This window comes from Lissotriton vulgaris, chromosome 9 (genome assembly GCF_964263255.1).
Source record: "Lissotriton vulgaris chromosome 9, aLisVul1.2, whole genome shotgun sequence".
NCBI lineage: Eukaryota > Metazoa > Chordata > Amphibia > Caudata > Salamandridae > Lissotriton > Lissotriton vulgaris.
In genome coordinates, this window is record NC_141697.1 from 269,002,748 (window position 1) to 269,017,828 (window position 15,081).

Sequence of the window (15,081 nt, forward strand, 5' to 3'; positions counted from 1 at the left end):
GCGCCTTGAGACCCTTGCGGGTGAGTAGTGCGCTATACAAGTATCAATTTACATTTACACGTGCACTCGCCTGACTCAGCTCCAGTGAATGAGTCTAACATTTAACAAATGTTTCTGATGCTTCTTTCCAGGGTGCCTCACATCCCACTGACTCGACCTCAGTCCTACAGGCCTTTCAGATGCCGCTGCCTGCCAGGAAGCCTCCAGTCTAGACTGCTGGCCAGCTGCCTGTGGTCACACAATGAAGGGGCCAGGCGCCGTGAGTAAGTGTTGGTTTGGGAGCTTCCTTTGGTAATGACTAGGGAACCGACGCCAGAAGGCTCAACACACATTCCACTGGTATGTATGTACGTGCCAGGGCTGCTTAGAAATAGAGCAAATGTAGCAACATGGCAGGGTAGAGCTGCACTGGAGCAGGGCTTCATTTGTGGGGAAAAAATACAAGTGCAGCTGGCCAAAAGTTTTCTTAGGAGGCACGCCGCCGAGTTCCACCACTAGCCTGGCCTACTCCACTGCTGGCATGGGATGTTAATTGAAAGGCACTTCTGTACACCAAAGCTGTACTTTGATTATGGTTGACTTTTAGTTTCCTTAGAATATTGAATGTTTAGTGAAATGCAGCTCTGGCACCCCTTGGTGTTCGCCGCATCAGCTTCTCCTAAATATTTGAGGCACATGTTTACTTACATTTGTGTTCAGGTCCTAAAGGGCTGGAGGGATAGGCCCATTCAAACCAAGGCCTCTCTCAGAAGGTGTGCCCGGACTCCAAGCACATTTCAGAGTCTCTTCCTGCACTGGAGAGGGCTGGGGGAGGGGTGCATTCTGTTCGCATTCCAGGAAAAGGGATGCAGACCTCCCCCTCCCCCACCATCACCGAGGAGGCCGCAGGGGAGCCTGGGGGCCAGAGAGGGGGAGGGGCAATTGGTGGTTGGCTCCGATCCCAATCTCTTGCGTCATCACTCGGTCTCCTTATTTGGTTTTAATCAGGAATTCAACACATCAGCTGTTTACATTGCGAAACGACTCGCGATACCACAATACTCTCTGGGAGAGGTCGGGGTTATCCGGAGAGCCACGGAGCACAGAGCTGGGTGAATGATTTACAGGCCAACTGCTGAGTTCTGGTTACAGCCAGCTATTTTAATGTCCCGGGTCTTTGTGTTCCGCTTCGCGCCCGTGACCCTGCGGTCTTGCCGTAGCACCTCCAGTACACCTCAGTCCTGACAGGCCTTTCCGTTACTGAGACCCACGCGCAGGTTTACCAATTAATCATGACTTAACAAGTGCGGCGCCCCCTCGAATTCCAGCCCTGGCGGGGCCCAAAGCCCGAATTGTCTCTGCCAGGATCTTTCGTCATGTCTACATCCGGGAAACACACAGCTCTCCCACTGCTCCCCGGGATTTATGTGCAGCACCCCTTGAAATCCGATCCAATTCCAAGCCCCATCGCCAGCGCTGAGATATCCACTTCAACCATGACGGGTCGAGAGCCTTGTTGGGTTGTAAAAAGTCAGCAGGTATTGGGTGGAGTGGGCCTCAGACACCCTTGGGTCCTGGTGCCACTGCACCTGCTGCACTCTAATTCGGTTACAGTGGGCCTCTGACACCCGTGGGTCCTGGTGCCACTGCACCTGCTGCATTCTAACGGGGTTATTTTTATTTATTTTATTCTATTTTAAAAGTTTTATATAACGCTAGCTTGACCCGTAGGGTAAAAACAGAAGGAGATTGCATTAGATAGTAGGAAGGCAGTAAGGACGAAAAACAGAGATAAAAAAAAATACAACCTGAAAAGTAAGTAAACAGTGCAGGGGAGGGAGAGAAAACAAACGAAAGTGGTTAACACAGTCCGGTCACCAACTATCCTTGAATGTTCAGAGAGAGAGGAGTCAGCTTGGATATTGAAGTCTAGGTTAGTTGACGTTGGTCAGAAAAGTATTTGTTAAGGAGATGGAGTTTCAGGTCCCTTTTGAAACAGGAGAAGGAGGGGTTGCATCTGAGGACTCTAGGAGAGCGTTGCACATCCTGGGAGCGTTGCCAGAAAACGATCAGTATTGGGTGGTTTTCTTTTTCAGTTTTGGAGGGATAAGAAGGAGTGAGTTGGAGCTTCTCAGCGTTCTGGATTAACCTGCTCTTATAAGTTTGTTGTTCAGGTAGTTGGGGGCCGGAGAGTGAATATAGTTATAGTAGGCCTGTGACACCTTTGGGGCCTGGTGCCCTAGCACCAGCTGCACTACTAATAACTACGCCCCTGCTTTCAGCAGGCACACCTATTCCAATACACTCACGTGCACAAAACCCTTGTGTGCAGAAGGGCGTGAGCACCTGATTTCAGACTTCAGCACATCAGTGGCAGTGCTGTGAGAGCCACGCGCAGCTGTGTTGGTTGAACGCATGCAGTTCCTCCGAACGGACCAACTGATAGGGTTAGGGCAGTGCTTCATTTGTAAAAAAAAAAAAAAAAAAAAACGTGCCACGGTCTAAGGTATTAATTACTCACTGGTCCATTACAGCTGGCACAACACACCTCACTTTTTAACTGCAGATTTAAGTTCAAGTTTGATCATTTTATAGTTATATAACATAGTTCAATGCTGCACCAATGAACGCTTCTTGAAAATACACACACAACGCCACCATGTGGTTGTTTCTCATAAATATGTAACAGTGTTTATAAATAAGTGTGGGTGCCAAGTCCCTGTAAACACCAGCACAAATTAAGTACTGGTCCCCGGAATCACTATCATTCTAAAGTGCTGCAGGGAAAAACATACAAAGTAGCAAGAAGCAGGAAGAGAAAGACGGAAAACCCTTCACAAAGAGAGAAAGCAGGAACCTGCAATAATGTCATAAAGGGGCAGGAAATACCTGATATTGGATTAAAGAGGAATAAAGTAGTTTGAAGACTGCGTAGCTTTGGTGTTTGATGCACTGGCATTCAATAGCATCACCATAGACCCCTGAGCAGTGCTTTGGGCACCAAAACTTACAAATTAAGTACTGGCCAGTGCTTAATTTGAGCTGGTGGTTTCTGGTGCACAGCAGCAGGACTTTATTTTAAACACTGGCTCTAATGACAGTCTACCACAGGGTGGCACTGTCTATCAAATTTTGGGATGAGCAGACAAACAGTGTTAATAATTCAATATACATTAAACATGAATAATATCTGCCACCAGTGCCATTCTTACATCTTTGGGTGATCTGGAGTACTTAGAATTGTCAGACTTGTGGAAGTGAGATGATTATGAGCTGTGTTAGCACTCTCATTGGCAGCGATGGCCGGGGCAGTGGGTTGTTCAAGCTTCAGGGGCTTCCTGGGAGGGCCCTAGTAGTTACGTGAAAAAAAATTAGGCACTGGGGACCACAGGGTTGGAGTGTTTTGGATCGTAGGCTAAAGTGGTTCACCCCTCCGATGCGTCTTACGGCCCCAGATGTCCGACGTCACAGTGGGCGTGTGCGGAGGACGGCCGGGGGCCTTCCAAACCCCGCTCACTGATTAATTTGCCCGCACCCGGCGGAATTCGCACCACGGTCAACGGGTTAACGTGGAGGGTCCTGGGGAGAAGGACTAAGTTATCGGCAGGTGACTCATAGACTAATAAATGGTGACAGAAAGGTCTGGACAGAGTTCAATGGGGATTTGCACTGTGTTGCTGAGTACTTTTGACTTGGTGACTGAGAGCACTGAAATAGTAGCTCGGGCTTTGGAAACGGCGACTTTGGGCTCTGAAGAGGTTAATTTACAATTTTGGAAGTCTGGACTTTCGGGCTATCTCAGTACTGCAGTATTCAGGGCATTCTGACCTGTCAGCCTCTGCCCTTGGTCCTTCTGACACAGTATCTCCAAACCTCTGACACACTAGATCTGGGCTACTGGTAGGTTAGACCTTCGGACCTCAAACAAGCAATGCTTCACGTGATCACATTCAACATTACTGCTTTACCTGGAACAGACAGTCCGGTCAAAATACAAAAGCTCGCTTTGAGTGTTTTGTACCACAGGCTAAAATTTAAGCAGCAAAAAATCATCAACAATGCTGTAGTGCAGGGTTCTCCATAATCGGTCCAGACTTTTAACATATCCCAATTTAGATAAATGTAGTTGTCTTAAAAATCTGTCATGGATCCGGCCCTCCTGGACCCACTTTAGAAAACCACAGTAAAGCCAAGAGCAATAGTAGGACAAGAGAGTGCAGAACACTGTTGCCCTTACAATTAGCACTTGTGTGCCACTTGTTGGGGAAGTGGCACCACAATATCACGTGGCCAAGAGAGACAACATTCATTAATTGGCTCTGATTAGAGCAAATGGGAAACATTTGGCGTGACCAAGACTAAAACTCCACTGCTGGAAACTGGTTCAATAGATGGACCATGCAGTCAGGGCCTCGGCCTTTTATATTTGTTTTTTTTTAAATTTGTTTTTGTCATTGAATTTGGAACCCCACTTAAATTGGGCACTTAGAAAGCCAACAAAGAGAGGGTAAGTGGGTTAATATCAACAAATACTTAAGCAATATTCATGAAAACTCAACGACATCAGAGGATTGTACTACTGAATATCGACCCCAAGAATATTGTGATAGAAGAATCTGAAGGACAGAATATTTAGGAGCAAAATATTGAAAGGTAAGTGTATATTGGGAAGTATAGATTTACTATTCCTAACTACACAACTACATACCTTGAAGATATATGTCATGCGTCCATAGAAATCTATGGAGTTAGCTCAGAATTTTCTACTACTTTTTGCTCGGCGCAGTTAAAAAGTAAGCAGCACCACACGGCTCAATATTTCCAGGGCCTCATTTATGAGCCCTTGCGTCACTTTTACGCCGCCGGTGCGTCACTTTTTGTGACGCACCAGTGGCGTAAAAAATGCGCCTTGTTGCGTCATATTTACAAAGTGACGCATCTAGGTAGATGCGTCACTTTGTAAACCCCTGCGCCACATTATACCTGCGCCAGGTTTAATGTATGCAAGGGGGGCGTATTGACGCAAGGAAGGGTCGTAGAATTGACGCAGTGAAATCTATGAGATTTCACTGCGCCACTTTTAGGACACCGTTGCGTCAAAATCCTGCACCTGCCTCACAGCAGGCGTATGACTGACGCAGGCCCTTTCACATGGGGCTCACCCCATGTGAAAGGACGCATTGCTGGAGTTGCGTCACTTTTGTGACACACTCCAGCAATGCGTCACTTTTGCGCTTACTGATACGTCAGAAATACTGACGTATCTGTGACTCCTTGCGACATGATGCGTCATACATTAAATATGACGCATCAGGAATGTTGCAAGGAGTGCGCACTGAGAAGTGACGCATCGCTGCTTTCACGCAGCGATGCGTCATTTCTCATAAATGAGGCACCCAGTTTTTTATCTCACTATTTAGTGCAATTTAATAGAGACAGTCTATACGTTTCGGCATTTCTCTTCTACAGAACTATATATGGAGTTAGGAATAGAAAATACTTACTGTCAGTATTTAAAAAAAATATTTTGTTCTTGATATTGTGTCCCGTAAATATGCTTGGGTCGACATTCAGGGTGCACAGCAAATCAGACATGCCCCATGAAGTGAAGTAGTGTGGCTCACTGGTTAGAGGCGGCAGACCCGAGAGCAGAGGACGGCCCGGGACCAGGGTTCGATTCCCGGCGCGGCGGGTTTCTGGACCAGGGTCAGCGGACTCGATAATTCTCTCGCCTCGGTGCCCACTCTGATCAGCGATCACACTCGGCAACTCTGGGCATTAGCTTGCCTCATCTTCACTAATGGCCCCATCAGACCGCCGGGGATGTCTGGTCTCACCCTGGAGATACCCATTAAGGGACCATCTCTCAGGGAAGCCAGTAAGGGTTTCGCAGAGGTCGAAGTGCCTTGGGACCCTCCGGGTATGTAGTGCGCTATATAAATGCCTATACATTTACATACATTTACATGAAACATCTTATGCAATACAAGAAGAATATAACCACAACGGAGGGATGAAAACATAACACAATATGTAATCATTCATTGAAATGGGTCAGAACAACATTTTTTAAGCCTCTGCAAAATCAAGCAATTAATTCCAGACCAGAGGAAACCACTTAAATGCTGTCCTGATGGAAAATGCAATTGGAGGCTTTCTGAATCTTTCTACTCACACTTGTGACAATAAAATAATCACAGAAGCATCTGAAAACATAGCATTCTACCTGGTCCAGACATGAAATTCATTAAACATGACATGATTTTGCAGGTGCTAATTTCATCATTTTTTTCTTGTGTGAATTTGGTTTGGGCAGGAGACATTTTTTACACAAACCATTCCCCTAGCCAGTAACGTGCATAGTTTTTTAATACAAAGTGTGCCCTTAAATTCACCTCTCATGCCAGATACCAGCAAGTTAATTCATTACATTTTGTATAACTTTCACAGAAGTTTGTGAACAAAATTTGCGATTTTGCACTTTTCTCATCCAGACAGAATAATAGATATAATGATAAAATAGAGTATCATCAGTCTACAATCATTAACGTTTAGTCAGTATAGGTCATTCCTCTATACCAGAGCCTGTGGCTCAATGCAAAATGATGTTGGCCCCCACAGAATCTGCTGGGGGGGGGCAGAAAATCCTGCATCTCACGTTAGTATCAGGCTAAATGGGGGTCTACTTGAAGGTTAGAGGATTCCCCTGCACTTCAGGGCTTGTAGGAGCCTCCACTATGCTCCTGGCCACAGAAGGCTGGAGGACTAGTTAGGACTAAATGCAAACCAGCATTGACAACGCCAATAAATCTTGCCTTTGGGCATATTGTTTTTGACAATGGATTTTAGCGATGTTGAATAGCATCCTTGATGCTGTGCAGCATTGATAAAGAAAATTGTTAAAAGCCTATGGCGCGGCCACTCATGTCATTTTGTGGATGCCGACAAAAGGATGTGGGCACTTTTCTTTTTATTTGTGATGCGAGTTGGATCAGTAGATAATAAGAGTATACATGCTCAAAAATGTTTTTATTAAGGTGGTGTGGGGGGCGCATGCAACATGGGGCAGAAGCAACACAGGTAACTGGGTGGCATAATAAACACGGTGCTTGGATGGGGAAAGCAACGTGGGGCTTGGATGGGGAGAAGCAACACTGAGGCCAGAGTGAGGGCTGAGTAAAGCAAACAGGCGAGAAAGAGCAATAGGGAATGTGTGTGTTGATAAGCAAATGAGAGAGTAAAATGGAGCTGGAAGAAAGAAGCACACAGGTAAGAGACCCATGCGAGGATGAAGCACACCTAGGCCAGTGAATCACAGAAAGGGGGAGATGCACAGGTGTAAGAGAACAACAGAGCATGGAAGGAGGTAGACAAGCGGGCTAAGGAGACAGCTGGAAAACACATTCACTCTTGTGGAATGCCTAAAATGGGAAAAAAAAGTTGTTCCCTAAACGTGTGCAGTGGAAGAACACAAGTAAATTGACAGGGGAGGGACAGACACAAGATGGACAAGCAAGCCATCGAATAAGAAGCAGGCAAATGAGTGCGGCAGACAAGCAAGCCAATACGAAACAACAGGTGAGCTGCAAGCCCCTCTGTGTTCTTGGTAAGCCCACAATGTGTCTTTGGGCACACAAAAGCTGCATAGCTGACTTATTGTTTGGAACGATCTACATGAGCAATAAACTAAATAAACTGTTCTGTGCAAATCGGGTGTACACAAGAGGTCCTTCACAGAGCGCAAAATTGGATTCCTCGGCAATCACATGGGAATTGATAATATATGCACCCTACATACATTCATTATTAAATATCTCGACAGATTACTGAGAGAAAATGTGCACCTCGTTGAATTCTAGAATGCAATTGACTCAATGCGGCACACAAGACACTTTGGAAAGGGTCGCCAAAGTGGTGTAGGGTGAAAGGTACTCGATAACCAAACAATTGTAAACCGGGATAGAATACAGGGTGGAAATAAAATGAAAACAGAATCATTTAAAGAAGAATAAGGAGAAAAACAGGTATGCTCCCCTTGCCCGATTTATTCAACACATAAATTAACGGCTTGGCTGCCACATTAAAAGCACTCCAACCCCCGGCATATCAATTTAACTTACATAGAATAGCTGCCAGCTCTATCCAGATGTTGCTGCTCTTCCTGTCTTATACAGAACATGGCTGCAATTAAACATATGGTCAATTTATGGTAACTTATGGAACTTGTAAGTGAACCAAAAACAAAATGAAAACTAAATTAAAGTATGATCGCCTAGAAAACAAAAAAAGTAAGACCAATGCCAATTTAAAATAAAGGGTTTAAACCTCTCTTACACAGGCACAGGAGAACATCTCACACACAAACACACACAAGCGTGCATGGGCGCGCACACACACATTCACCCTTTTCAAGCATTACATTCTACAAATGCAACCCTCTAAGAGTCTAGGCCTGAGTAAAACTATAGTTAATATTCTTGTTGTTAAATGGAGTTGTTGTACCAAACCTCACCTTCAGAACCCACATCTCGGGCCTGACATACCCATGGCTGCTGGGACACCTGCCCGATGGAATACACACACCTGCTGTTCAGCAAACACAGGCTGATTTCTCATAGTAACATGCAAACGGACTGTGGAGCAGAATTTGGGCGACCCCAAATACCATCTGAAAGAGAAAAAGGATTCAAAATTCCAGACTCATCCCAGAAAAGTAGCAACAAATCTCTCCATGTCAAGATCCTACAAACTTAAGAGGGAAATGACAAATACAGCAACAAATATTTACTCATCCAAGAGACAGAGATATTCACTTCTCACAACAACTATGGAAACAAATGTACATATTATCTATGATTTGGAAGTCAAACAAAACACAAAACCTATGTAGGATCCCCAAAATGAACTCAAAGCAATAGCATGTGCTACAAACCATCAGTCAAGAACAAGAACTACAACCAAGCAGGATATCTATCCACAGTGAAGTGCCCCTAGCAAATAGCAGCTTTTGACCAACTACAGAGTAAGCGATAACGAACTGCAGAGTAAGAGACTAGGGGGCATATTAGCAACAAATAGCTATATTTATCGCTAAATGAGCTTAGCGCATTTTTTTTATTGCTGCGCATCGCCGGATATTATCGGTGAGATAACGTGCTATTAGCAACGTTTATCTCAAAAGCGATAAAATATCCGGCGATAGCTGCTCAATGCGTGAATATCGCTGGAAATCCAGCGATATTCAGGCTTTAACCCTAATAGGGTCTTAACCTGAATATCCACCTCCCATTGGATATCCAGGTTAAGAAGTGGTCTGAGAAGGCGTTAGGCTTTAGCGATATTCGCGCTTAGCGCACATTTTTCTGTTGCTTTGCCTGCCTTGCTAATAGGCGATAGCTGTGTTAGCGACTGCTTTCAGTCGCTAACAGGTTGGGTACGCCCACTTTGCATGTCATTAGCGGTAAATATCGCTGACACGCAAAGCGGGCCTCAAACCGGTCGCTATCGCCTAAAAGCTGTCGCTAATTGTTGTTAGTGACAGCTTGCTAATAGGGTGATAAAATTATCGCCGCTTTAGCGGGGAAAAGTCCTGCTAAAGCGGCGAATATGTCCTTGCTAATATGCCCCTAGGGTCGCACAGACAGACCTGGAAAGGACAGAATTGGGCGAACAGTGCGACCCAGACCTTATGGTAAACGAGATTTACGTTCTCCTAGGCTGCCTCTAGTAAGAGAAAACATTCACTCCATACGGAGGAGAATTCACCAGCAGTACTGCTGACTTAACATGGCTTGAAGATGAGCTCAAAATGCTATACAGCTGGGAGAAAATTCTGAGTTGGCAGAAAAGGCAACAGAGTATTTGTCAGCTTGCAACACTATCAAAACCTAAAAAAACATATGAGAAAGCATTTAAAGACTCTGCACCCACGAAGCATTGGCAACATTTGCTAGTCTGAGTCTTGCCAATAAATTATTATTGAATTATATTCAGAAAGAGAGAGCAGGAGAAGAGATAGAGAGGGAAGGAGAAACAGTTATCCACACAGCACAGGCGCACACACATTTAAAAAATATTAACAGAACAAAAAATGTGTTTCAATTAAGTATAACAATAACTATACACTTTCTCTCTCTCAAACAAAGCTATCTATCTATCTATCTATCTATCTATCTATCTATCTATCTATCTATCTATCTATCATATATCGATATATATGTATATATTTATATGTATTCACTGAAAAAAAACATAGGTTTCAGGCCTCATATAGTTAGGAATTAGCATTTAAAAATCCTTTGAAATTCACTTTAGGGGTGTTATAGTTAGCTGAGTTAGCTTGACATTTCACTCATACAGAACCATTGAAATTGCTCCTATACAGTTAGTTGTACTAAATACATTTCGCACACCCGCAATCCACTGCTGATGATGTCATATATTACATTATTCATGACATGGTCAGTGAAATCACTGATGACATCTCAAATGACATCACTGATGACATCATCCTGGATAGATATATATTTTTTCTCTTTCGATTTTCTCAGAAAATACTGGAGGGATTTACACCATTTAAGCAAAAGGGTGATCTGCGAATCAGACTCTACCATTTTGCCAAATTTTGTGTAATTCCGTTCAGCGGTTCGGGCTGTAGCCGTGTCTAAACGTCCTATGGAAATTAACATGGGGAAAACACGTTTTGGGGCCCCCCTTTTTCTCGGCCCCCGCTTGACGAATCTACCCGAGGCTTTCAGGGAGGAAGCGGAGCGGAACAGGCCATCTTCTTTGAGAAATTCGCGAACATTCAACAACCGGCGCCAAAGTTATTACCAATAGAATGTTGCGGATTTCCTATGGAAACTAGGTCCTAAATATATATATATATATATATATATATATATATATATATATATATATATATATATATATATATATATATTTATTTAATAAAGCTATCAGGTACAAAGAATACCAGCACTCACATGAGCAGTTCTCCCCCAGATTTTATTTGGTTATGAAAACTGCTCCTGTGAGTGTTGATATTCTTCGTACCTGGTAGCTTTAATGTGGTTGCGCGTATTTGCCTCCGCGGATACAGCAGCCGCCCGTGAGTGCAGAGACTGAGGTGATTGGAGGAAGCGGTATATATATATATATATAGCAAGGAGGTCAAGTCCGAAACGCGTCTGATGGCTTGCACCACAATGAAATAAATAATTTTGGAACCTGAAGACTGACTCTGGCGTATTTTCGGATAGTGATTGATATATATATATATATATATATATATATATATAAAGAAAGAAGTTGCCCTCTGCGAAAATGCACTTCCCAACAGTTTTATTTCTTCCATGTTACTCAGCAAAGCTAGGAAATGTGATCAGGGTCAAATATCAGACCGTATGCGTTTCGAACTTCAACAGCTCTTGATCACAGGTCAATGTCGAGTGAGGCAAAAAACACAGCTGACATCACTTTGCCAATAAATATCGTTCCGCCCCCAGTGGGCCTCAAGGCGAGTAGCACAGATGTATTATGGTGCCTGTAGTTCTGCTGCAAATTTATTCCCAAGTGGGTTTGCCCACAACACTACAAAAAAAAAAAATGTAAGTGTCCAAGGTGGCAAATATTTACAAATTCTGACCATCCTTTGACTCTGTGGACCCAGGTTAGGACCAGAATTAGCAAATTTAGGGGCCTATTAGGATGGCGGACGGACTTGCGTCCGTCCGCCACCCCCGAGGTGGAGGGACCGTCCGCAAGGGCAGCGACGTTCCCTCCATGCCAATTAGGATGTGACCGCCACCCTGGCGGTCACATTCTGTATCTTTAACATTGCGGCGGGTGCTGCTTCAAGCAGCACCCGCCGCAATGTTAAAAATGCATGCATTGCATTTGCATGCACAAAGCGACAGGCACAGTGCGGTGCCTGCCACTTTGTGCATGCAAATGCAGGGGGGTACCATAGGTACCACCCATGTGCACCCCTACCCCCCCTTCACCCTGGGGGCCCGCAAGGCCCGCCCAGAAGCAAAGGTCCACATGCTTTTCCACGGCGGAAAAACCGCCGCGGAAAAGCATGTTTACACATGCTTCCTAATTTGGCTGGCAGTGTCTTGCAGACACTGCCACCAAATAGCAGGCTACACCCCGCGGATCAGCGGCGGACAGACCTGCCGTCCGCCGCTGATCCTACCGCCATCCTGACCTGGCGGGTGGTGTTTACAGGGATTGCGGCGGTGAATCCGCATCCTCCGGGCCGGTGGTGGCTTCCACCGGCCCGGAGGATGCGGATTCACCGCCATCCTAATCGACCCCTTAGTACGAGATTCACCAATCCTTTAAAAATGGGGGGAAAGTATTCAGAGCACTACTGTTATGATTGGCGAGCTAATAAAGGTGGCTGTTGGCCACATGCAGCAGGTTGGGAGCAGAGCCTGGTCACATCTAGTCCCTGCTGCATTCCCCTGATCCACACAGCTGAAGGCCTTGTGCAGTGGCAGCTGGTAGCATGCTGTAAGTTGGACACAGGGCCTGTCTACCTGCAGCCAACCTCCTCTGTGAGGAGGACTGTATGCAGAGTCTGGCCTAAGGCCAATCTTTGTGACCCACCCTGGCCATGCAGGCCCAAGTCTGTGTGTTTATTTATTTATTTAATGCGATTTTATATAGCGCAAACATTACCCGAAGGTGTCAGAGCGCTTTACAAAAGAACCAGTTGCGATACATAAGGACTTAGGATTACATGAGTTACATTAAAGATACAAACAGAAAAAAATGCAAATGTACAAGTTGTAAAGTCATTCAAGGAAGATATACAAATGGATAAACTCACAGAATCACAAAGGAATGGTAGTGAGTACAAAGGCCTACTACATTTACTTGTGGTTAGAGTTACCTCTGTATACATATATATACAAATAGTAGATGCATTGACTGCCCACAGCAGGCCGCAGATATCACAGTTTGGAAGGGTTACCCTCAATATGCCCCTTTCATATTGCGATTTGGTACTTAGTATGAGATCCTTTCAAGGAATAGGTTAAACTTTACTGACTCATGAAATGGGTTTGGTACACAGCTGTCGCAAACCCACGAATAGAGTGAATCACAGGGTTTGCAACCTTAAAATGTTTTGTGCATCTGGCTCCAGGTTCTGAGTCAGCAGATGTGTGTGACTGTGTGTTTTTCTGCTCAGCACATGGCTGCTTTGATTCCTTCCCTTGGGGGTTCTTGGTGTAACTCGACTCCTGGCTGGAAATGGATTCTTGGCTCAATAACAGCCCCTCTACCCGCCCTTCTAGGCACAGGAAGCCAGTCTGGGTGTACACTCCCTGGAAGAGAAGTGATGGGGGAGGGGGTACAGGATCATAGACTGTAGATAATGGGGAGCAGATGGGACCTTCCAGGGGCAGGAAGGGAGAGAAGGGGGTCCACAGGCAGGACTGGCTGGCTTCCAACTGAGATAAACAGAAGAGACCCCCACCCCCGTGCCGTCTATAACAGGGGGCGCTCGCTCGCCCCCGCTTCCTGCAACCATTCACCCACAACCTTTAGCATTGACCGCTGTGGCAGCCCTTGCTTGGATCGGGCGGGTTGCGTGTGCTTTTGTAGCGCTATTTACAGCAGATGTTTGTTTATTCAAGGAGCTATTGAAAACTCATGGCTGGAGGGACTGAAAAAAACGCTACAACCCTTTGTTCGCAGCCACAAGAACGATGTAATAACTCGTTTTGCATGCAGTACTTCCTCCCACGCCCTGGGGCCTCGCAGGGTTGCAAATAAGTATTGCCAGAACCATTACATGAAAGCGTGTTGTTTTTATCAACCTCGGAAAAATGACAGGCAGAGTCACCAGCCATCAAGAACAGAATTTGAAGTCGTGACATGTAGACTGTAATATCAATCTATGCAAAAGGTGCATCAACCCGCTGAGCCACCTGCTCAGCGCGATGGATCCTAGAATGGAAAATAAATAAACAACAAGGACTCAAATGCACCACTTTGTGAACAATTTGAGAAAGATGAGAGGCGAGAGACTTTCGGGCCCCAAAGTCAGCTTGTTCATAAAGATGACTCGTTCAACTGAGCCCTTCTTTGATAAGTGGGGCGTATAATATTTTGGTAAATCAACTGGTTCCGTAGTGTCAAATTCGTCAGCTTCAGTTTCGTGTACATTATGGTTGTCTTTAATGCTGTTTCAGTTGTTGCTGGCATCACCATGTTGCCTGGTTTGGACTCCGGGCAAATTTGAATAGTGCCGGTGTAATTTGCGCCAGTTTGGCAATTTCACGTTACGCTCGTTACATGAAATTCCACCATTTCGCCACTTCGTGTGGATTGCCCAATATCCACGCCAAAGATGTATGTGCCATTTGTGGCAACAATGTACCCCGAATCCACATGAACAGCAGCGAGAGGCCATTTTTCGCGAGGTGCTTTTGTTTAAATGCGTCCTCGTGCCATAATCTGGGATGTGAGAACGCACTTTACGCTAATACATCGCGCGAAATCATGGATTTTCATTTATAATAATTGCTTGTAATTTTGCCGAAATCTCGTGTAGTTACGCGAAAGCAAATTGCGCGAATTTTGTACCCTTAGGTAGAGGTGGAAAGCCCCTGATGCTTCAAGATGCCTCTGCTTTCAAGCAGGCAACTGAGTCTAAAATGAAAACCGACGCCATTCACCTCTGCCACTCATGGAGAGCTGCTGCAACATCTTTGGTACCCACATGGAGACCTTCCTGTGGATAGGCAGAAGATGCTTCCCACCTTGTTTTGGCTCGTGTGCCCATGGAAGGAAGCTGTAGTTCGTCTTGAAGGAAGACGTCTTGGAATTCTTAACTCTGTTCAAGATAAGAGCTCAACAAATCTTCTCAGTGAACCCAAGACCCGAGAGTTTAGTCTAACAGATCCTCTATGCCCGGGAGGGGCATGAAGTGCACCACAGGATGCTTCCAAGGAAGAATTCAGGGCAGGGTGTCCAAATAGGTCCAAGAGGGTGGAATCCATGCCAGATTTTCAAACTATCCACGAAAGATAAAGTTACGTACAATAAATCTCATCGGACATCATTCACAAAACCCGTGGTTATCCC